We start from the raw sequence: 23,143 nt of genomic DNA, 5'->3' as shown, positions 1-23,143 counted from the left end.
GAATCATCAAGGCGCTGCTGCAACAGCGCAGCTCAGCGCTGAAATGTCCCGGACCCGGCGCATAGCATGGGGCCCCGGAGAGAGACGCACAAGAGGGGGGCCCCCGAGGGGGCCCCTACCGGCCGGGCCCCATACTGGAGTCAGGGCAGTCATGCCCTGATGGCGGCCCTGCTGGAGGCTGGAGGGGCCCCCTCTCCCTCGGGGCCCCCGTTCAATGAACCGGCTGCACGGGCGGTAGTTCCGCCCCTGGTTTCAATGCAAGTCAATGGCGGCGATTACGCTGCGTGTCCGCAATATTAATGGACATGCTGCGTATTTTTCCGCAGCGGAAATTTCCGCAGCATGTGCACAGCACATGCGGCTTATCATAGGGGACCATGGGGCACGTATTACCAAGCGGTTTTTAAGCGTTTTCGCTGTGGAAATTCCGAGGCAAAAACACTTGAAAAACGCATAGCGGGCACGCAGCCTCATAAAAAATCCGCTAATGGTGAATAGAGGCCAAATTGTTCTCTGCTAGACCACAGTGATATATTGAATATACCATAATGTCTATGTGCCAAGGTGTCACTGCCCGGCAGACCGGCTTCTCCGACTGCTCCCTGCGCTGTGTACTAGCGGAGCGCAGCCTCACAGGGCGCCTGGGCGGTGACGTCACTGAGCCCCGGCCGCTGATTGGCTGAGACGAGCCTCCCTAGCACTGGCTGCCGGAGCCGCAGCACTAGTCACCAGCTGAGGACAGGAGGCTGCTCCGGTAGCGGCTGCACGAGTTCCCCTCGGAGACGGTGGACGCTCCTGACTATGCACCGGACCGGCAGCTGCTGAGGAGCATGGTGAGCCGGTGTGTGCCAGAGATAACGCGGGGAGCTTGTGTTATTGTCCTGCCGTGGGGATAAGATGTGGTGGTCGGAAGCTGCCATTTGTGTGCTGCCCCCTTACTGCCGGGTGCCCCTCCGCCTGTGCGAGGCTTCCTGCTCCCGGGCTGCAGTATGTGGGTATGAAGCAATCATTTCCGACCATAGCGGATACGAGGATTTAGGGATTTCCCATAATTGCCTGGCTCTTTCTAAAACTTAAAGGGGTTGGTCACTTTTGGGGACAGTTCTTTTAAGCACTTATATTTGGGGCTAAAATTCGTTTTTTGCACTTGGATTTCATTAAACATTTTTCACCGTTTGCCTTCTGTGCTGCACTGTCTATTGCTGACTGCGGAATGAGTTAACTGTGGATCCATCAGTGAGCTTGTTGTGAACACAGAATTCTTCAAAGTTAAAAGTGCAGGGAAACAAAGAACCTGAAAAAGCCAAACTATGTAATGAAACCTAATTGCAAGAATTATTTTAAGCCCCCAAGTACATGCACTTAATTTCAAAATAAACGATCCTTAGAAGGTGGAAGACCCCTTTGATTGTGGTTTTATACAGTGTTTTTCTTTGGAAAAATGTCATTGCACTATTGCAGCTTTTTATTTTTTTTTTTAAAGCCAAGTGTGTATGAAAAGAGCCGGAAATATAGAAAATAACATAAAAAAACAAAACAGCAGTGGGTTATAAAATATCGTCACGTACCCACCATTCAAAGATGCTCATGTGCTCTGTGTAATGAAATGTTGCCCACGGGACCGCTGCTGCCGATCATTGACTTCCACTATTAGTGGCTGCCGTTCTCTTGTGACATGTCGTCCTAATGAAGTAAAACATATGTATCCATATCGGGGAAACAGTCTCATGATTGTCATCAATGATATATTCCGTGTAAACATCCTAAGGGGGAACAAGGTAATGTGCTACTATTGATGTTCAGCACTGGGGGCACACAGGAGAGACCCCTGTGCAAGAACAATATAGGGGCCTGAGCAGCCCAATAGCTCATAACAATGCACAATACTACCTGCTTCGGGGGTGGGGGCAGGGACGGACTTATCATTGGTGCAGCAGGGGCCTGATGGGTAAGGGGGCCTATTTCTACCTCCAGAGCAGGTGCAATTTTGCATTTTTAGGAGCTCTTGGGCTGCAAAGGGGCCTTTTTCTGTCTGTCCGCCAGTGGGTGGGGATGTACCCCCTTACCTCTTTGCGACCGCACAGGTTGCACCAATGTTATGGCTGCCCCTCGATGTACAGTATTTGGAGGATTTAGACTGGGGTCACATGCATGCGGCACTCTCTTCTGAGCACTTTGTAGGCGTATCCTCCTCTAAGACATTTGCTAGAGATAGCGACAACTTTAAAAGAAATAAAAATCTGACTGTGAATGACCCAAGGTTTTTTTTTTTTTTTTTTTAGCAATTTTACTGCAAATTGATGTTAGCCTATCCTTCAGTGATAAGTCTCAATGCCTGGGGCGGGGAGCGACCTCTGGCCTCCCAGTGAGCTCAAGAATGGGGCTCCACTCCAATGAAGACGGGGCTATATAGAGCCCTGTTCTCAAGATTGCCAGTAAGATACCCCAGATGAATAAAGCTATCCCCTGTCTATTTTATAGGGAATAACTTGCAATTTCCGGAATAACTCTTGAATCAACTTGTTACCTGTTCCCGTCCATGTCCGAATCTCCGCTCGCTGTGCGAGGCTTGTTCACACCCCAGGGCTGTAGCGGCAGGGCTTACGTGCGCTGCATTTTCACACTTTGCCCTCCTCTATCTTTTTGGTCACTAAACATCGGCCTCACACCTAATTATAGACTGATTGACGGGATGACCCCAATGTAGAAAGCTGTACAACTGGCACTTTTACCAATGCATGTCACTAGCAAAAATGTATATTGGGGGGCTATGGTTACATTTATAAAACAAACATTAATCCTAGAAAAACCCCTTAATATTCCTTCTATGGCCAATTAATATATTTAAAGGGGTTTTCAGCTTGGGGAAAAAAAAGTGTTCGAAGCATTAAACATATGTAACAAAATACTTATATTATCAAAACTCCATCAAAGAATTAGATTTAAAGAGCCTCCAAAACCCTGGACTGGCCTTGAATGCAGGACCTCAGTGGAGTATATTAATAAATGATGTATTTTTATATTTCAAGTGGGCATCTACCTCACCATGTGATTGAGAAGTCCCTGTGTGGATAATGCAGACTGTAAGCTGATGGATCCGTTTTTCTTCCGTGTGCGTTGTCAGTTTTTTGCCAGCCTTGGGAAGTTTCCTAACGTCTCCCAGCAATGTGCGAAAAACAGACAGCACATGGACATCTTCATTGCTTTTATTTTTTTATTTTTCCACTGACTTTCATATCAATGGGCAACTTCTCTATGAAAAAGACCAGTGAAGGACTTGGCTCTTTTTTATGTGGATCTTTATTCAGCCCAAAAAATAAAACTGACTTGTGAGTAGCCCCATAGAATATAATGTTGTTTGCGGACTCCCATACATTTCAGTGGGTGCTAAAAGAAAAAAAATTGTATACCATACGGACACCATCAGTATGGCATTCGTTATTTACAGATCAATTAGATTACATAGGAAACGATTGGACTTAGTCCTGCGAATTAATTCTCACCAACTCTATCAGTCATGTCCATAATCTGTGGCCGCTCAACAGGAGCTCTGAGAACAGTCTGCTAAATCCTGGCATCTGGGGCTAATCTAATGAAGAGCTGGTTCTCAGGGCTCCTGCAGATCCTAAAGAAATATTAAAGGGACCCTGCCATGTCCTCAAACACTACCAGCCTGCATAGAGTTAATCTGCAGGTTAATGGGTTTGTCCGGTCCTAACCTACACGTCTGCAATCACTCTGTGTGATTGCAGACTTGTGAATCTTCACGTTGCGTGCACTGGGAGAATTCTCTGGCGCTGGGAACGGCGGTCATGTGACCACAAATGCGATATTCATACTCCTGACCCATCCCGTCTAGATGGACGCAGCCTCATCAATGCAAGTGTATTAATCGAGGCTGGCAACAGTCTAGCCGGAATGTGGACAGGAGTATGCATAAAACATATTTGCAGTCACATGATCGTCCTCTTCCGGGATCGGAGAATCCTCACCGCTCGCAGGGTGAGGATTCACAAGTCTGTAGTCACACATTGACCGACTGCAAACTTGTAGCTTAAGACCGGACAACCCCTTTAATAGTGTTCCAATGTTGACCGCCCCCCTGCTATGAAAGTGCAGCTACCCGGAGGTTAAAACTAAATGTTGCTGTACTAATAATGTGAGATGTGTGCTTGGCAATGTACTGATAGGATCTGCCTGCTCAGATTTCTTGTCCTTATACAATTCCATAATCTGTTGCCGTTTTACAAACTTTCTGGATTGTTGGCTGTAGATTTTAGGGCTTCCAGTGTACTGAGGGGTTGTAGATTTTTGGACTTCCAGTGTACTGAGGGGTTGTAGATTTTAGGACTTCCAGTGTACTGAGGGGTTGTAGATTTTAGGACTTCCAGTGTACTGATGGGTTGTAGATATCATGTTATTGACTTGCAATTATTTTAGTTAATAAAGCAGAAGTGTCGGGGGGAATTCAAGCTCCGTTGCTGCTTGCTTTCTGGCAGTCGGCGGTGTACTCACAGGCAGCAGTATGTGGCCTCTGTCTTTTGCTGATTACATAACAGAGAATGAGATTTTTGCAACAATCTATCCAGTGTAGATAAGGCTAAGTTCACACATACAGTGCTCTCCACTGAGCTATACATTGTTGTTTCCTTCTGAATCTCCGAAAAAAAACAGGATTCTGATGCAAACCATTGCAGAGCCTATCACTATTGTGAGGCAGATGGACTCTCTATGGCCTCCGTCCTTCTAGTATTCATTTCTTTTTCAGAAGTGCACACAAGTTTGGAAAAACAATAGGTTTGGTTATGAAACTACAGATGTGATTCGAAACCAAACAAACACAGCAGCTATAGAAACATAGAATTCTTTATTACAAGAGAAAAATACAAATTTCAAAACACACAATGAATTGTAAAAAAAAAAAGCACCTCACACTACGAGGAACATCAAGACCGTAATATATAACCATGACAACAGTATATAGTATGTCTCTTCTGACAGAGATAGGTATTGTGGTATCAATATGTAGATTGCACACCTATATAGATGTTTGTAAATGCAAGAAAATAGCAGCTGAATAAAGAGCACATAGATCAAAATGGTACCAGCAAAGCATATATCTATGCTGTAGGGATTTGTCCTCACTGAGCCGCGTTGGAGGTAGGCACGGGTTCACACAGTGATGCAGTTCACGGGTTCAAGCAAACTGCTGGTTTATTTAGTGTCCATACACCAGTTTAGAAACAAAAGTAACAGCCTTTTCCTGGCACAAAAAGGAATAAGGCTGTGTTCACACGATGCGTATTTCATGCGTTTCCGCGGCGTTTTTGCAGTTGCGTAAACGCCGCGGAAACGCATGAAAAACGCATGGTAGAAGGGAAGCAATGTTCCCCAATGGAAATCCGCATGTGCTGTGCCCATGATGCGGATTTTTCCGCAGCGTTAACGCTGCGGTCAAAAATCCGCAGCATGTCAATTAATTTTGCGGAAACGCGGCGATTTCGCCGCCATTGACTTGCATTAGAACGCGCCAATTCCGCAAGACAGCATTTGTACTTGCGTAATTGGTGCGTTCTAATGTGCGGATGGTACCCGGGTGTGGAGGAGAGGAGAGTCTCATCCACACCCAGGTACCATTAAAAAAGCTGTAAAAAGAAGAATAAAATAAAAAATGTATTCTTACCTTCTGTCGGCCCGCGCAGCGCTCCCGCTTGGTTCCCGGCACTTGCAGTGAGTTGTAGGACCTGCGGTGACGTCAGAGTCATGTGACGGGTCACGTGACGCTGGCGTCGGCAGGTCTTTCAATTCAAAGTTGCCGGCGAGGGAGAACAGATTGAGCAGGACAGCGCGGGCCATCGGAGGTAAGTATATACACTCTCTCGGTTCACACTGTATAAATCCATGCTGTTTGCATGGATTTATATAGTGTGACCTAGTTATCAAGCACTTTCCAGGTGATGCTAACATCGCCTGGAAAGCGCTTGTCAATCTGCATGTGGATCCGCATGTATTCTGCAGGAAAAACGCATGCACAATCTGCATGCGTTTTTTCTGCCAGGGAGATGCAGAAATGATGCAGAAATTTTCTGCTTCATTTCTGCATCGTGTGCACATACCCTAACAGAACAAAGCTCAAAATAACAAGTCCATACAGCACGGCCTTAGCCGTTTAAACAAGGTGCTTTTCTCTGCCTCCTGCAGAGTCTAAGAAGCACCTACAAGGTTTGCTCACCTTGCCCAACAAACACAGACAGACTGAGACAGGCACAGCTGTCTTAAATCAGCCTTCCAAAACCTGGACTGAAGGTAAGTGAGCAGCTGCCCCCCCCCCCCCCCCCCAGCTCTTTCAGCTGCTCGTAAAACCCGGCCCTGTAATCCGGGCCCATTAAAGTCCTCTCAGCACTGTGTGCTGGAGCCTGCTTCTCCGGGTCCTACATCACCGAAGCTTGGCACTTCGGGGACACATACCTCCCGTTCACGACCTGTCCGGCAGCCACCTTACAATGCACATTGCACTTTATGCAGTAAGAAAGTCTGTGCCATTATATTGCAGAGGATAGCTTTGTACATAGACATATCCAGATTAACTGTACCTTAGAGAGAGATGCCAGCTTGCATGGGCAATCAGTCAGATGTCCCTCCACCCCAACGCACGTTTCGTGTGTAACTTCCTCAGGGGGCGTGGTTTGGAAAGGGATGTCTGTGTACACAAGCTTGGTAGAGTATACTTTTGTGCATATGTTTTTGTTTTTTTTTAAAAACTAGAGGGATGGAGGCCGGACTGAGTCCAAAGTGACTCCATCTGTTTCATAATAGTGAAAGAAATCATTACAAAGTCAATCAGAATCCTGTCTTTTGGGGGATTCTGAAGGAAGCTCCAAAGCATTGGTCAGTGGAGAGCACTGTATATATGTGAACCTAGCCTTATCCTCCAACTACATCCCTAGAAGAACCTTAACCCTTTTCCCATATTGTACTGTCTACTGGCACAAAGCACCACACATGGACAGCACAGTTACTGATTATAGAAAATATTCTAGAGAACATGAGCAATTTTCCACACAGACCTCATGTCCACATAGAAAAAGTCACATCATGCAATTGATCCCTTTTACGGAGCAGATTAGGGGATGTAAATGGCAGGCAGCACCTGCACCCATCCGTAATGTGGATGCCCATGGACAGTGTCGCAGACGAAGTTTCCACAAAGCCCCAGCCAAACAATTAGTTATATTTTACCGTGCACCCTTACCATCAGGGCTGTGGAGTCGGAGTCGGTATAAAATGGACCGACTCCTAAAATATATAATAAATTGGGTACAGTAGTTCAATGCAGTTTGTGGGGAATATTTTTTCATAAGAATTTGGGAAAGTTATGAAATGTCCTATAAATGTCTGTCCTACTCCTGATCTAAGGCTATGTGCCCACGATGCAGAAATGAAGCAGAAAATTTCTGCATCTCCCTGGCAGAAAAAACGCATGCAGATTGTGCATGCGTTTTTCCTGCAGAATACATGCGGATTCACATGCGTTTCCGCATGCAGATTGACAAGCGCTTTCCAGGCGATAGCATCACTTGGAAAGTGCTTGACAACTAGGTCACACTGTATAAATCCATGCAAATGGCATGGATTTATACAATGTGAACCGTAAAAATTAAAACAAATAAAGCTATACTCACCCCCGATGCCCCGGTATGTGCAGCAACACTCGTTCCTGTCTGGTTCCCAGCTGCCGGCATATCGCGAGACAGAGCGGTGAAGGGCCTGCGGTCACATGACTGTGACGTCACCGCAGGTCCTCAAGCGATGCCGGCATTTAAAGAGAAGCCTTCGGAAAGGTGAGTATAAACTTTGTTATTTTATTCTTTTTTTTACAGGTACAATGGTACCCAGGTCTGGATGAGAGTCTTCTCTCCTCCAGAACTGGGTACCATCCGCACATAGAGACACATAGAAGCCGCTTGTAGAAATGTACAGTCGCGGTTTCTATGCGTTTCAATGCAAGTCAATGGCAGGAGTTCCGCTGCGCTACCGCAAAATTAAATGACATGCTGCGGATTTTTGTACGCAGCATAAACGCTGCGGAAAAATCCGCAGCATGTGCATAGAACATGCGGAATCCCCTTGGGGACCATGGGGTGCGGATTACCTAGCGTTTCACAAGCGTTTACGCTGCGGAAATTCCGCAGCATAAACGCTTGAAAAACGCTACGTGGGCACCCAGCCTAAGGGTCTAGACTTTTAGCTGATATGAATCTGTGCTACAGTAAATTTATCACTTAAACATGAGCCATGTATGAAGGAGTCGGTGGCATGGAAATTGAGGAGTCGGACGTTTGGCTTAAAGGGGAACTTGCAGTCAATGAGCAGCCGCTTGTCAGCTGCAGTAATGTACTATTCCACTAGAGCGGACGTCCATTCTGATAGAATATTGCTGAGTTGCCGCTCATTAGCTGCAGCCGGCACGAAACACAACAATGTCACATCACTGCCAGGAACAGCGGCACCGACATGATTATCACTGGAACGGCTGTGCTGCAGGAGGCGAGCATACACTGTTTTTTTAAATTTGGGTCCTGAAGTGATTTATCAGGTGTCGTCCTTTTAAAAATGATGGTTGCTCTGGATGGGCCTCGCCATGTGAGGGGCCTAGCGTGACCATCCTCTCTGCCCCCCACAACCCTTCCCTGGTAGCTACTTGATTGTCCACACCCCTTGCTGACATTAGACATACAAGTACAAGCTATTTTCCAAGTAGTTTCCAGAAATGGATATACGGTGTCATGTAAAAGTTTAGGCACCCCTGGTCAAAATTACTGTTGTTGTAACACTTAGTGCACCTGTCAGCAGGATTGTGCTCAGTAAACTACATACACTGTCAGGTGGGCGACATTACACTGATTAAAATGATACCTTGGTTGATGAAATCTTTCCTGTGGTTCTTGTGTAATCTTTACTTTCAGTTTGGAAGTAATGATATGCCCGTGCTCCGGGGCGACCTGTGGGGGGCGCTCTATCTTGTGCTCTGCTTACATATTCATCTGTATGCTCTTATGACAGCTCACTGTGCCTTCACTGACCTGCCTCCTATTTTACCTAGCCCCACACTACTAGATGCATTGTGTAAAATAATGGCCTGTTTGGCCTTTGTACTATTACTTAGGACACTCTTAATATGAATACTTCTCCTTCGTCCTTATTATAATCTGTTTACAGTGATGTTTCTGATGAAGGCCATGCATTTGGCCGAAGCATCAATATTGTTTATTCAGTGGATGAATTTGTACCAATAAATACGTCTGTCTTCATTATACTTGGAGTGCCGGATTTATATTTACATATTACGGTGGAGTGGAATCCTATCCGTGCATCTGCATTCCTGAGAGTGCCGCACAGCCTATTTTTTCTTATTATAAAGCTTGGAAACTGTACTTGATCATGTACATGTTTTTATATAAAAAACGGATGTCACACTGACGTAAAAAAAACTGGCACAAGAATGTAAAGTAAAGAAAAAAATGGTCTTAGTTTTCTGGTTGAAACTTGAACGATTTCTCATACTCTCATCTGCAGTCGGCCTATCACTGACAAGTTTAATACTTTGAAATACATAAGTATTGCAGGGTATTGGAACCGCAGTAAGACCATTCAGTGTTCAGTTCCCTTAAAAGGACAAAAAAAGAAAGTTAAAGGTGAAAAAAAACACAAAATGAAAAAATCATTGACCCACACAATAAACTATTGGTGCTTAACCCAACAGTGATCTGAACACTATAAAAAAAATTAAAGTATCATACCACTTCAGAAAAATGGTATTGCTTTCTGCCCTACTTTCCTTTCAGCTGTGTTGACGGAAAAATAAGTTACAGCTTTTTTTTCTTTCTAGAAAATTTTTCTTATTGTCCAAACGGATCAAAATCTAAAAACATAAATCCAGTATCACAGTAATATTTTTTTTTCACTTTTATCATATGCAGATCAACATAAATAAAAACAAGCAGTTCTTCAACAATTGATTTGTTAATTCTGCCTCCCAAAAATCGCAAGACGGCTCCATTCACATTTATCCTTTCATTGGGGTTTCCGTCTCCATCTGTCTCACTGTAGTGAGCCCACTTAAAGGGATCTGTCAACAGGTTTTTGCTACATAAGTGACAGCTGCATGATGTAAAGAGACCCCGAATCCAACGATGTATCACTTAGTTTACTGGGTGCTGTAGTTGTGACACAGTTATTAAATGTAGAATGAAGCACAGTTGAGAAAGCTTCTCCCGCCCACACCAGACTCTGTATGTACATAATCTATAGACAGTGAGCTGCTTATCACAGGGAGGGGCATGGTCAGATGACTTGTCACTAGGCAGATAGCCTCAACAATGATAATGTCCTAGTGATAAAACTTTCTTTGTAAGTAAACTGCACACAGCCTGATAAGTGACACATAGTTGAATTCAGTGTTTTAACCCCTACCTCATGTTTTGCTTAGATTACATAGCAAAAACCTGGTGACAGATCCCCCTTAACCTTAAATTAGTTGCATGAGGACCATTGGATCCGTCATTTCCGCAAGTATGGGTATTGGGTAACCGTCTATTTCGGTAGCTTCCTAGCTCAGGCGCCCCTCCCTCCTCAGTGCATCGCGAGACTTGGCGCTGACCACACGTGTCACAGCGAGGTGCGCTCGATTAATAGTGCAAGTATTTTGGCATGGCTAACCGAAGGATAATAATTTACATTATGAGTGTCTCCAGAAACAAGCTGGGCGCAATGTACGGACACTAAAATGCCATATTTCCAGTTTTCAGTCTTAAACACGATCTGCTTGCTTATTTCTGGAAATCACTAGTGATGTCAAACTAGTTTCTCCATTGTACATGAATTCCCAGAGGAGTATAATTTATGAAATGGGTTCACTTGAAGGGGGTTTCTATGATTCTGGCACATCAGAGGCTCTGCAGATGGGGCCTGCAAACTATTCTGAAAAATCTGCGCTCCAAAAGTCAAATGATGTTCCTCCTTCTCTTCCGGGCCCTGCTGTGTTTCCAAACAGTATTACCATGTACACGAGGAATTGCGTAACAAACTATGAAGACCATTTTTACCTATTCTGCCTTAAGAACATAAAAAAGTTAGGAGTAAAACAACATTTTAGTGGTAATTTTTTTTTTTTATCTATATGGTCCAATGGTATAAAATTCTGTATACTGTCTGTGGTGTTAATATGCTCACCACACCTCGAGGTGAATTCGTTGAAGGGTGCGGTTTGTAAAATAGGGTCAGTCTTTGGAGGGATTCTGCTCTTCTAGCACCTCAGAAACCCTGCAAATGTAAAATGACAAAAATCATTCCTGCAAAATTTACACTGCAAAATGGCGCTCCTTCCCTTATTAGTCTTGCAGTTGTCCAAACAATAGTTTTGGACCGATTATACGGTATTGCCGCAATCTGGAGAAAATGGGTAACCTTTACTGTTACTGATTGAGAGAATGAAAGTTTAGGGCTAAAGCAACATTTTAGGGGAAAAATAATAGTTTTTTAGTTTCAAATCCATTGTTGTACAATTCTATGCATCACTTATCACATACATCTGGAGGATGTGAAGCCAGCCCTGATTGGCCGCGTGGATCGTGTGACATAACAATGGCACTTGGTCCCCAGAAGAGCCGGTGCCGACACGAGAGGTGTTGTTTTACTGGGGAGGAGCATACGGATTGAGAAGCGGTTGCCTGAATAACAACCCCTTTAACGATTTTGTGCAGAGTGACTGTTTTAATGTCATAAAAATTCAAAGTTCAACATTTTTATATTTTTTTTACATCAAATTTTAGATATTTTCTTAAACAGATCATATCGACCTAAATTTACCCTTACATGAAGTACAATGTGTCACCCTTAGGTGTCTTTACTTCAGTATTTTGTGACTTGCTCATTGTGCAGCTGTCTTGTTCATAAGGTCAATGTAACCTCTGATACAAAGGAATAATCCGCGCCAGTGATTCATTCCTGGCTGAGCTAAAACTTAAAGCACAGATGAAAGCTAGTAATACACAGAGTCCTGCAGCTACAAACTGTGCAAAGAGATATTAGTAGGTGGCCTCTGTCTCAATCACGTAGAGGGAAGAGTTTGGTGCTTTTCTGGATAGTGGTAAGTACCTAACTTTTTTTTACCTTGTCAGTGATTTTTTTTTTATTCTACTCAATGGAGATTATCTGGATTATCCATATAAGGCTATGTTCACACGTTGCTTTTTTGCAGCGTTTTTTTTATTTTCTGCAAATTTAAAAGCTGCTTCTTACAGTACCAGTAAAAGCTATGATATTTCAGAAACCTTATGCACACGCTTGTTTTTTTTCCCTGGCTGAATTGGAAAATGGCAGCGTTTTTTAAAATCTGCATCATGTCAATTGTTGCAGCGTTTTTTTCACCTATTGAAAGCAACGAGAAAGTGCAAAAATAACGCAGCTATACGGTTTTTTGAATAAAACTAACTTTATGAAGCATGTACTGTAGACAAATGACACATATAATCTGCACAAAAAAGCAGCAAAAATGCTCCAAAAAAGCAGCAAAACATGCTTTTTTTGTTATTTTAAAGGAGAAAATATCTGGAACAAAGGCATAACAAAAAGGAGAGGACTTCTACTAATATAATAACCTAAAAAGTTTGACAGCCTCCAACTAATACAATATGAATTTTATTGAAAGCGTATTAAAAATGCAATAATGCAAAAAAATATCAAAAGATGTATATATAGCAACAGTAAATAAGCGAGGTTCTCGGTAAAGGTTAAAAAAAAGGGGGATACACAGGATAAAGGTGAGAAAATGTGCAGAAAAAGGTAATACGCTGGAGAACACAATAAACGGAATGAATTATACATATATCAGACTAGTCTCAATATGTGTAAATAATCAATAACCATTCCTGCTTTCTTGTAAGCAGCTTATTTACTGCTGAGAAAGCAGGTTTTGCCTGCAGGGAGAAAAACGCTGCAAAAGTACGTGTGACCATAGCCTAAGAATGCACTACTAGGCTGCTTTTAAGCAATGTGGGAACATTGCAGTCGAGCTGTGGCCTCTAACAACTTTGGATCTCAATGTGATGAGAGCCGGATAGGACTGTCAGTCCACCTATACCAATGGGTAGGAGCAGGGTTGGATCCGCCCACCAGAGAACAGGAGAATCTTCCGGTTCTCTGGTGGGCCAGAACAGAAAGAGGAGAAGAGAACTGTCTGAGGACTTCAGAACCAAAATTGTTGAACAATATCAACAATCTCAAGGTTACAAATCCATCTACAGAGATCTTTATGTTCCTTTGTCCACAGTGTGCAACATAATCAAGAAATTGACAACCTATGGCACTGTAACTAATCTCACTGGATGTGGACGGCACAGAAAAATTGCTGAAAGGTTGGAACATAGGATAGTCCAGATGGTGAATAAGCCGCCAGGGCTGTGGAGTCTTAGCCTGTTTTGGTGGAGTCGATATAAAGCATCTCGTGGATAGATGAAACCAAGATAGAGCTTTATGTTAAAGCACATTATTCTACTGTTTACTGAAAATGGAGAGAAAAGAACACAGTACCTGCAGTCAAATATGGTGGAGGTTCAAAGATGTGGGGTTGTTTTGCTGCCTCTGGCACTGGGTGCTTTGACTGTGTGCAGTGCATCATGAAATTTGAAGATTACCAAAGGATTTTGGGTTGCAATGTAGTGTCAGAAAGCTGAGTTTGCGTCCTAGGTCATGGGTCTTCCAGTAGGACAATGACCCCAAACCTACTTCCAGAAGCACCTTTGGATGGAAACAAAGCACTGGAGAGTTCTGAAGTGGCCAGCAAGGAGTCCGGATCTAAATCCCATTGAAGACCTGTGGAGAGTTCTTCAAATTGTTGTATGGAGAAGGCACCCTTCCAATATGAGAGACCTGGAGCAGTTTGCAAAAGAAGAATGGTCCAAAATTCCAGTTGAGAGGTGTAAGAAGCTTGTTGATGGTTATAGGAAGCGATTGCTCGTATTTATTCCAAAGGGTGTGCAACAAAATATTAAGTTGAGGGTGCCAACGATTTTGTCCTTCCCATTTGGGATTTTATGTGAAATTGTGTCCAATTTGCCTTTTTTTCCTGTTTATATTTTGTGTTGTTCCAATATACACACAGGAAATAAACGGGTATAAAAAAAACATGTGTAATTGCAATAATTTTCTGGGAGAAATACTTCATTTTATGGAACAATTTCGAGGGTGCCAACACTTTCGGCAATGACTGTTTATCATTGTACAGTTTTTGGTGAAAATGTACTGCTGACTTTCCTCAACTAATCTGTGACATGATCATGAATATAAGGGAACTGCTACTGTTGTTTGTGTCCTACCAAGGTGTCTTGTTATCCACCGGTGTAATACATAACTGGTTCTCCTCATTCAGCTGCCAAGTAATACATCAGCACAACCTCATAATTTTAATTAAAGTTAATTACAATGTGACTGCAACTTCTGGACAATTATACTTTACATTGCAATCAATTAAATAGGCATTTGTTAGTAACTATTTTATGGAGGCACTTATTTCCTGTGACACTTTTACCGATTTGTAGTCTAAATTATAATATTTAATGCCTGAGCCCTGGCACACCTAAGAAATGAGTGTCTCCATGGGTGTGTGGTACCAGTGTTCACTTGCAAATCACAGAATATTTAAACAGATGTTATTTTACCACCATTCTCAACGTAACTTCTTAGTCCAGTTTCACATCCAACATTCACAATCTGAGTACAGATGCTGATGTCCATACCGCCGGTCGGTCTCTGGCTGTTGAGTTTGGGTCAGGAGACCTGCAACTGGTCCAGGAATCAGTCTATTATCGGGCCATGAATGTCAGCCTAGCTTTTTGGTGTGCCTGAAAAATTGTGCCACCGTGCGTTTTGGTTTTTACATTAATTGTGAAACAGTTTTGAAGGTAAAACTACTTTACCTGCATGACCGCACTTTTTTTTTTTTTTTTTTTTTTTTTTAACTATTTTGAAAATGGTGCCAGTATGTAATAAAAATCCTTTTTTCATGCATGAAAAAGATTCCTTGTTTCTGCATAGAGCTTAGAAGGATTCACCTAGTCAGTTTTTAATCAGTGATGTCATAGACCTAATAGAAAAGAGAAGAATTAGTTGGGTAGAAAGGCAAAATGAGCAATTGTAAGTATACAATGCTGTATAATATGATTGCAATATACTAACAGGATAAAAATTTGGATGGGAGGAGGAGTGCTTCTTTAAAGGATATTCCATTGTAAATATATGTTTAATGCTTTTTTAAATGTATATTTGGGCTCCACCCACTTCCACAATGGAGGTGAGTGGTGCAGATGACCTTGCTTCCCCTCATAACTACTGAAACGTGCACAAATTCTAATGAACAGGATAAAGTACTTACTGCTCATACATCCATTTTGGGAAGTATGTATAATCATGGTCATCAGCACTGCTCACCTCTGATGGGTAAGTCAGCGGCTCTGGAATATCCCTTTAACACTACTGTTCAAAGGTTTCATGTTTTCTGTCCCTTTTAACGGTGAGAACGATGTATAATATACTACCATTCTTTACATCAAAATTAAGGACACCCCACTGGACTTCATTATAAGCTTATGGGTTCAGTAGGTGACCATTGGAATAATTGTATGACTGCATCATGACTTCCATTAGAAACAGAAATCATAAAATGATTGTGGACATCCCCTTACAGAACAAGCTCTAGAAGTATTCCAAATATAATTTTTGTCCTCTTAGTATATTGCAATCATATTATATAGCACTGTGTACTTACAATTGCTCATTTTTCCTTTCTACCCAGCTAATTCTTCTCTTTTTTATTAGGGTTGTGACATCAATGATTAAAAACTGACTAGCTGAATCCTTCTAAGCTCTATGTAGAAACAAGAAATCTATTTTTCATGCATGAAAATAAAAGTTTTATTGCATACTGGCGCCATTTTCATACGAGCCCCTGAACTGCGCTGAGCTCACTGAGTGACAGGACAGCGCTCACTGAGCTCAGCACAGTTCAGGGGCACCCTCGCTGCAGCGAGTCATTCTCCTTTGCTTCTCAGCGTGTGCTGTCGCCTCAAGCCAGGTGAGTATAATGATTTTTTTATTTTATTCTTATTTTTACACTTTTTGAAGACAGCGGCAGCAGACTACTACTCTCAACATTGTTCCTTGCTGGCACTGATCACAGCACAAGCAGGGGGCAATGAAGAGAGATTTTTTTTCAGCACCTGCCACTTGGGAACGGCGCTAACTTACCGCTTATTCCCAGGCGCCGGTACATGTCACACTGATGTCATTCGTGTGAACGTGTGTTGGCCGTTTTGCGGCCCGTTCGACATGCAAAAAACTGACATGCCAGTGTGTTTTGCACATGGACACACGGTCCGTGGAAACACACTGACGTGTGCGCAGACCCATTCATTTGAATGAGTCTGCGTGTGCATGTGTCTTTAGTACATGTGAAAAATGTCACCACACGTACTGAAAACACTGACGTGTGAAGGAGGCCGTAGGCCATGAAGAGCCAGCTGTCAATCAGCATGACATACATAGTATACATAGTTTGTAAAGCCGAATAAAGACTTGCGTCCATCAAGTTCGACCTGTAAGTTCTGTAGTTGCTAAAGTTGATCCAGAGGAGGGCAAAAACCCCAAATGATTTAGCCAAACTTCACCTGAGGAAAAATTCCCTCCCGACTCTGAAACCAGCAGTCAGAATAAATCCCTGTATCAACCTACTATTTTATTCTATTTTTAAGTATATGCAGAAATCTGCCTGGTATCTAGAAAAGCATCCAGTCCCCGCTTGAACTGGTGTAGTGAATCCGACATTACCGTCTCCTCACTCAGTGAATTCCATATTCTCACTGCTCTTACCGTAAAGAACCCCTTCCTATGCTGGTGCTGAAACCTTTTCTCTTCCAGTCTTAGTGAGTGCCCTCTTGTTACCGTAATATCCCTCCTTTTGAACAAATCCCGGGCAAGGTGTCTATACTGTCCCCTAACATATTTGTACACATTTATTATGTCCCCCCTCAACCTTCTCTTTTCCAGGCTGAATAGTCCTAGTTTTGCCAACCTCTCTGGGTATTGCAGTCCCTCCATTCCCTTTATTAATTTTGTTGCCCTCCTTTGTACCTTTTCAAGCTCATTTATATCCTTTCTATATATTGGGGCCCATAACTGAGCACAGTATTCCAAGTGTGGTCTGACCAGTGCTTTGTACAGTGGAAGAACAATGTTCTCATCCTTTGCAGCTATACCTCTTCTGATACATCCCATTACCCTGTTTGCCCTTACAGCAGCGGCCTGACTTTGGGCACTCCAATTTAGTTTGCTATCAATCAAGATGCCCAAGTCCTTCTCCATCTCTGAATTCCCCAATGATTTCCCATTCAGTGAGTACTGGTGACTTCCATTTTTCCTTCCCATATGTATGACCTTACATTTCTCCTCGTTAAACCTCATTTGCCATTTAATGCTCCACCTACCCAGCTTATCCAAATCCCTCTGTAGGTCTGCACTGTCCTCTTTTGTATTAATTGTTTTACATAACTTTGTGTCATCTGCAAATATTGATATTTTACTATTTATCCCGTTGACTATGTCGTTAATAAAGATATTAAATAACATTGGGCCTAGTACAGACCCCTGTGGTACCCCACTAGTGACGCTTACCCAATCTGAGTATATTCCATTTATAACCACCCTCTGCCTTCTATCCTTTAGCCAGTTAGCTACCCACTTGCAGACATTTTCCCCCAGCCCCATCATTCTCATTTTGTATACCAACCTATTATGTGGCACGCTATCGAACGCTTTTGAGAAGTCGAGATACACGACATCCACTGGTTCCCCCTGATCTACTCGAGAGCTAACCTCCTCGTAGAAGTCAATCAGGACATCGTCAGTAACACCACATCCACAGAGTGGAAAAGAAGAAGCTGTTCTGTCAATGTGACGTCACCGGAAGCAGGAGAATAGTCTGCAGAAGAGATAGTCACCAAATAAAACAGGCAGGTAATTAGCAACTACCTGCCTCTTAGCCTCATAGGAAAAATAACCAGAGTCGTCGATAGCCCCTTTAATAATTTGGGAATACCCTTTTAATATAAAAACTTGATTTGAACAATCGATTTTCTTATGACATCTGCCCGATAGTCAAATTTGCTCATCAGTTGAATTTACTCTGTTGTGTAACTTATGTGAAAAATCAGGCATGTTGGGTTTTTAAATTGCTTTGTCCTTTGTCCTGGATAAGCCCATAGCTGTAGGTAGATAGTAGCAGCTCTTATCACTCTCCTTATTGAGATTTGCTCATTTTTGTAGGGCGGATGGGGGTCATAGCTTGCCTCTGAGCTATCTTGAAGTTTATTTGCTGGAGATATTTTCTGCTTATTTTAAGCAGTGTGTTCAACCAGTAATCCTGCCAGTTTCAGAGCTGCTTGGGCAAGCTGTAGAGCATCAAGCCTGCTTGTGCCATGCGCTCCTTGCCTAGGTAACCTTAGCAATAAACTGTGCACTATGAAATTAACAATCCCTCCATTCTTGAGAGCGGAGTGGATTTTTGATAAGGTATAAATTGCAAAGTTGCTTGTTTTTACAAGCACTTTGCTATTTTACCCATTTATGAACTTGAGACAACCCCTTTAACCTCTTCACCATTGGGTGTTTTTTCCTTCCCTTCTTCAAAGAGCCATAAACTTTTTCTTTCTTTCAATATAGCCGTATGCGGCTTGTTTTTTACAGGACTAGTGGTACTTATGAATGACATCATTCATTTTACCATATAATGTACTGGAAAATGGGGAAAAAAAAGTACTGTGAAATTGCAAAAAAAAGTGCCATTCCACAATTGTTTTTTATTTACCATGTTCACTATTTGGTAAAACTGACCTGGAAATGTGATTCCCCCAGGTCATCATGAGTATGCAGATACCAAACATGTATAGGTTCTTTATTTAAGTGGTGAGAAAAAAATCAGAAGTTTGTATGAAAAGTTTTTTGCGTTTGTCACCATTTTCTCTAATAACCCCCACGATCGCACCACTGGAAGATGTCACCCCACCCTAATAAGGACAGGAAACACAAAGAGGTCAAATAGCCCCTCCTTCCAGTGTTTTTCCCTATTGGGATGAAGAGGTCATCCTGTGGTGCTCTGTGCCGGCAGCAGACACTACTCCTCCCCTTTTAAGCCGGGCAGCTGGGAATGATTGGAGTCTCTCCTCCGTGAAGCTGCTCCTGTCTCCTCCGGGACTCAGGACTTCCCATCCAGTCCACGTCCCAGGGTAAGGTCTGGTGGGTATCAGGCTGGAGGCCTCCGGGAGCCTACCTCCTCATGCGGCCTCTGGAGCAGTGCGAGACGCCAAGAGAAGTGGTGCCCTCCATTTCTGGGTCCCCTCACAATCCGAGACGCGCTCCCCGGGCGCCGGAAGTGATGTCGGATGCCTGTCTCAGATTGTTGACGTCACTTCCGGCCTGCGTTCCACGCTGGAACGCAAAATCAAGCTAGAGGCTGGGAGGTGACGTGGAACGCCGAGCCAAAGGGCGTGGCATTACTTCCGGCCTGCATTCCACCCTGGAACGCATAATTAAGCAAAAGGCCGGGAGATGAAGGAAATTGGCGGGGATATGACTGGCCATGATCGCAGGCATTACCCTGCCTCACACCTGGTCTTTCCCATACATCAGAATATTCAAGACTTTATCTTGGAAGAATGAGAATCCCCGGAGAAACGAATAAATATACCCGTGGAACTAAAAGACAGATTCCCGGTGGATGAAGAGACCTCAAAATGTTGGACCGAAGTACCAAAGGTTAACATGCAGGTAGCGAGAGTCGCCAAGAAGACACTACCATTCGAGGACTCCTCACAGCTGAAAGATCCCCTGGACCGTAAGATGGACAGTCTTCTAAAGAAATCCTGGGAGACGTCAGCAGCCCTACTAAAAACAAATGTGGTCTCCATATGCGTTGCAGATGGCTTAACCAGCTGTCCAGATGGCTTAACCAGCTGGAAGAACATCTTAGTATGGCTCCTAGGGAGGATATACTATCATCCTTACTTATCCTCCAGAAGGCCACGGACTTCCTGGCAGATGCGTCAGCAGAATCCGTGAGGGTAGCCGCTAGATCATCAGTCCTGTCCAACTCCACAAGACGCGCACTTTGGCTGAAGTCCTGGAGTGGAGATGTAACCTCAGAAATAAAACTCTGCTGTATTCCCTTTCAGGGAGAATACATTTTTGGGACAGCCCTTAATGATCTGTGGGAAAAAGTGACAGATAAAAAGAAATCTCTACTGGAACCTTAAAAACTACAGGAAGAGACCCTTTCGTCGCCCCTCAGGAACAAAACCCTCAGTACAAAGGGAAAGGAAAATCAAGTCGGTGGAGTTACCCCAAGGGAGGAAAAGGCAGGATTTTTTTTAATATTTTTTTTTCTCCCAAGGGCAACGACACCACAAGCCTTGATGCCAAGACGGTAGGGGGTCGCATTTCAAACTTCCTTCCTCAGTGGCAAAAAATTTGCTTCAACCCATGGATCTTAAAATCAGTCCAGGATGGAATAAAGATCGATTTTTTTTTTTCCTCCTATCCTCCACGACGAGTAAGAATAACACACCTATCCTCTCCAAGACTAGGAACCACTGTGATGTCTGGTCTGAGGGACTTGCGATCCTTGGGAGTGATCTCCCCAGTTCCAGAAACAGAAGAGAACAAAGGTCAATATTCCCGTCGTTTCCTTATAAAGAAACCAAATGGCACCTACAGAATCATAATAAATCTAAAACCTCTCAATCAATACATTGTCTACAGAAAATTCAAGATGGAGTCTGTCAAGTCAACAGTCCCCCTGATAGGACAAGACGTTGTGATGGCTACCATCGACTTACAGGACTCATGCTATCACGTCTCTATTCATCCAACATATCGAAAATTCTTGAGATTCGTAGTAATCCAGGGAAGACATACTACATTACCAGTTCAATTTCTTACGATTCGGAATATCATCATCACCGCAAATCTTCACAAAGATTATGGCAGAAGTCGTAGCCGCCATCAGGAAAGAAAATATATGCATTATCCCTTACCTAGACGACTTCCTGCTAGTGAGTCCTTCAATTCTATCTCTGCTGGAAGATCTACAAAAAACAATCCAGATTCTAACATCTCTGGGATGATTAATCATCAAAAATCAGACCTGATCCCCTCTACAAAAGACATTCCTAGGCATCCTATTAAACTCCTACAAACAAACCTCCTTCTTGCCAGAAGAGAAACAAATCCTATTTAAGATCCAAGATAGCTCTCCTACGGTCGCAGAAAAAAGTATCGCTAAGATTCGCAATGTCTGTTCTCGGCTCCATGGCAGCTCAGCTCAGAGTTCTGAAGACATATATCCTCACACACTGGGACGGATCTCCAGAGTCCTTAAACAAGAAGATTCTAATACCCTCTCAGGTAAAAACATCTTTAACCTGGTGGCTCAACCCAGAGAACCTGAAAATGGGAGTCCTTTTGGATCCAAAGTCCTCTAGTGACGGTAACCATGGATGCCAGCAAGAGAGGATGGGGAGCTATGATCGCCCAGACCTCCTTCCAAGGACTCTGGATAAAAGAAATCAGCCAGCAATCCTCCAATTTCAGGGAACTAAAAGCCGTAGAGGAAGCACTCAAAGCATCAACATCAATGATCGGGGGCACACGCGTGAAAGTGTACTCCGACAATATGACTACGGTTGCCCACTTCTGCCATCAGGGAAGCACAAGGTTCGAGAACGTAAAAGGTATCTCAGCGAGAATAGTCTCCTGGGCAGAAGAACATCTTCTCTCCCTTTCAGCTCTACATATAAAAGGCTCAGTCAATATCCAGTCCAATTTTCTGAGCAGGAGAGATATTCATCCAGGAGAATGGAAACTGAACCCAGACATCTTTCAGATGCTAGTCAGGTGGTGGGGTTATTCAGAAGTAGATCTCTTTGCAAGACACCAAAATACCAAAGTGGATCAATACTTCTCCCTGAATCCAGACGATGCTTGCTTAGGCGTAGATGCACTCCCCTATCCCTGGAGGTTCGAACTAGTGTATGTCTTTCCCCCTATTCTGGTTCTACCCAGAACGCTACAAAAAATTACCGAGAAAGTCAAAATAATCCTGATTTGCTCTGCTATGGCCAAAGAGGAGCTGGTTCGACACACTAAACAGCCTAAGCATAGAGGGTCACCTGATTCTACCAACAATCAGACACCTTCTCTACCAAGGTCCAATACGCCAGCCGGATCCTGGGACTCAACATCTAGCGGCCTGGCTTCTGAGTTCCTGATCTTAAAAGCCTCTCGGACCGAGTCATCCAAACCCTACAAAAAGGTACAGGTGACAAATTCCATATACGGTACTTCAAAATATGGAAGAGTTTTCTGACATGGTGTAAGCCAAATTCTCCAAACCTCCATCATCCCGATGTGGCTCAGATTTTAGACTTCCTGCAAGAAGGCCTGGGAAAAAATCTCAGACCTAGCACACCCAAGGTGCAGATTGCAGCCTTAAGTTCATACTTTGACCAGAACCTGGCTGCACATCGTTGGATAAAAGGGTTCTTGACGGCAGCTACCCATCTTTGTCCCAGACTGATTAATCATGTTCCCACCCAGGACCTTAATATCATCCTTAAAGGCCTAACATTACCACCATTTGAACCATTGTCTTCGATAGATCTGGACAAATTGTCTTGGAAAACAGCTTTCCTAGTAGCAATCACTATGGCTAGGAGAGTGGGAGAAATCCAAGCTCTTTCAATAAATGAACCATATTTGAAAATTCTAGACAGAATTGTTCTTCAGCTGGACCCATCTTTTCTACCAAAGGTAGTATCAGAATTAGCTGTCGTGGGGGATTATTAGAGAAAGTAGAATTAGACTTACCGGTAATTCGGTTTCTAATAACCCACCACAACAGCACGGGTAATTCCCTCCCTGGCTTGACTTACCTAAATTACTTTAATTTGAATAATAATAAATATAATTTGAAGCATCCGTACTTGTGTGGTCCTTTACAAATCACTGGAGGGAGGATGAGGCAGGGGCTATTTGACCC

General features: G+C 43.3%; 1 protein-coding gene across 3 annotated transcripts in view; it reads left to right on the top strand.

Annotated features, from left to right (window-relative positions):
• Positions 1–686: 686 nt before the first annotated feature.
• The window catches only part of ATP10D (ATPase phospholipid transporting 10D (putative)), a 111,441-nt gene continuing 88,984 nt past the window's right edge, over positions 687–23,143 (top strand). For 2 of the 3 annotated variants that reach the window (XM_073645538.1, XM_073645537.1), the window contains exon 1: positions 687–833. The gene's annotated coding sequence lies outside the window, so the exon portion shown is untranslated. Of the gene's footprint in view, positions 842–23,143 lie in introns of all 3 variants that reach the window. The other variant, XM_073645539.1, reaches the window with a different exon arrangement.

Source organism: Phyllobates terribilis, unplaced genomic scaffold, assembly GCF_046119375.1.
Source record: "Phyllobates terribilis strain yellow unplaced genomic scaffold, ASM4611937v1 Scaffold_1__5_contigs__length_1240528914, whole genome shotgun sequence".
Classification (NCBI taxonomy): domain Eukaryota; kingdom Metazoa; phylum Chordata; class Amphibia; order Anura; family Dendrobatidae; genus Phyllobates; species Phyllobates terribilis.
Note: the sequence above shows the minus strand (reverse complement) of the source record. Positions and strands in the feature narration are given on the sequence as shown.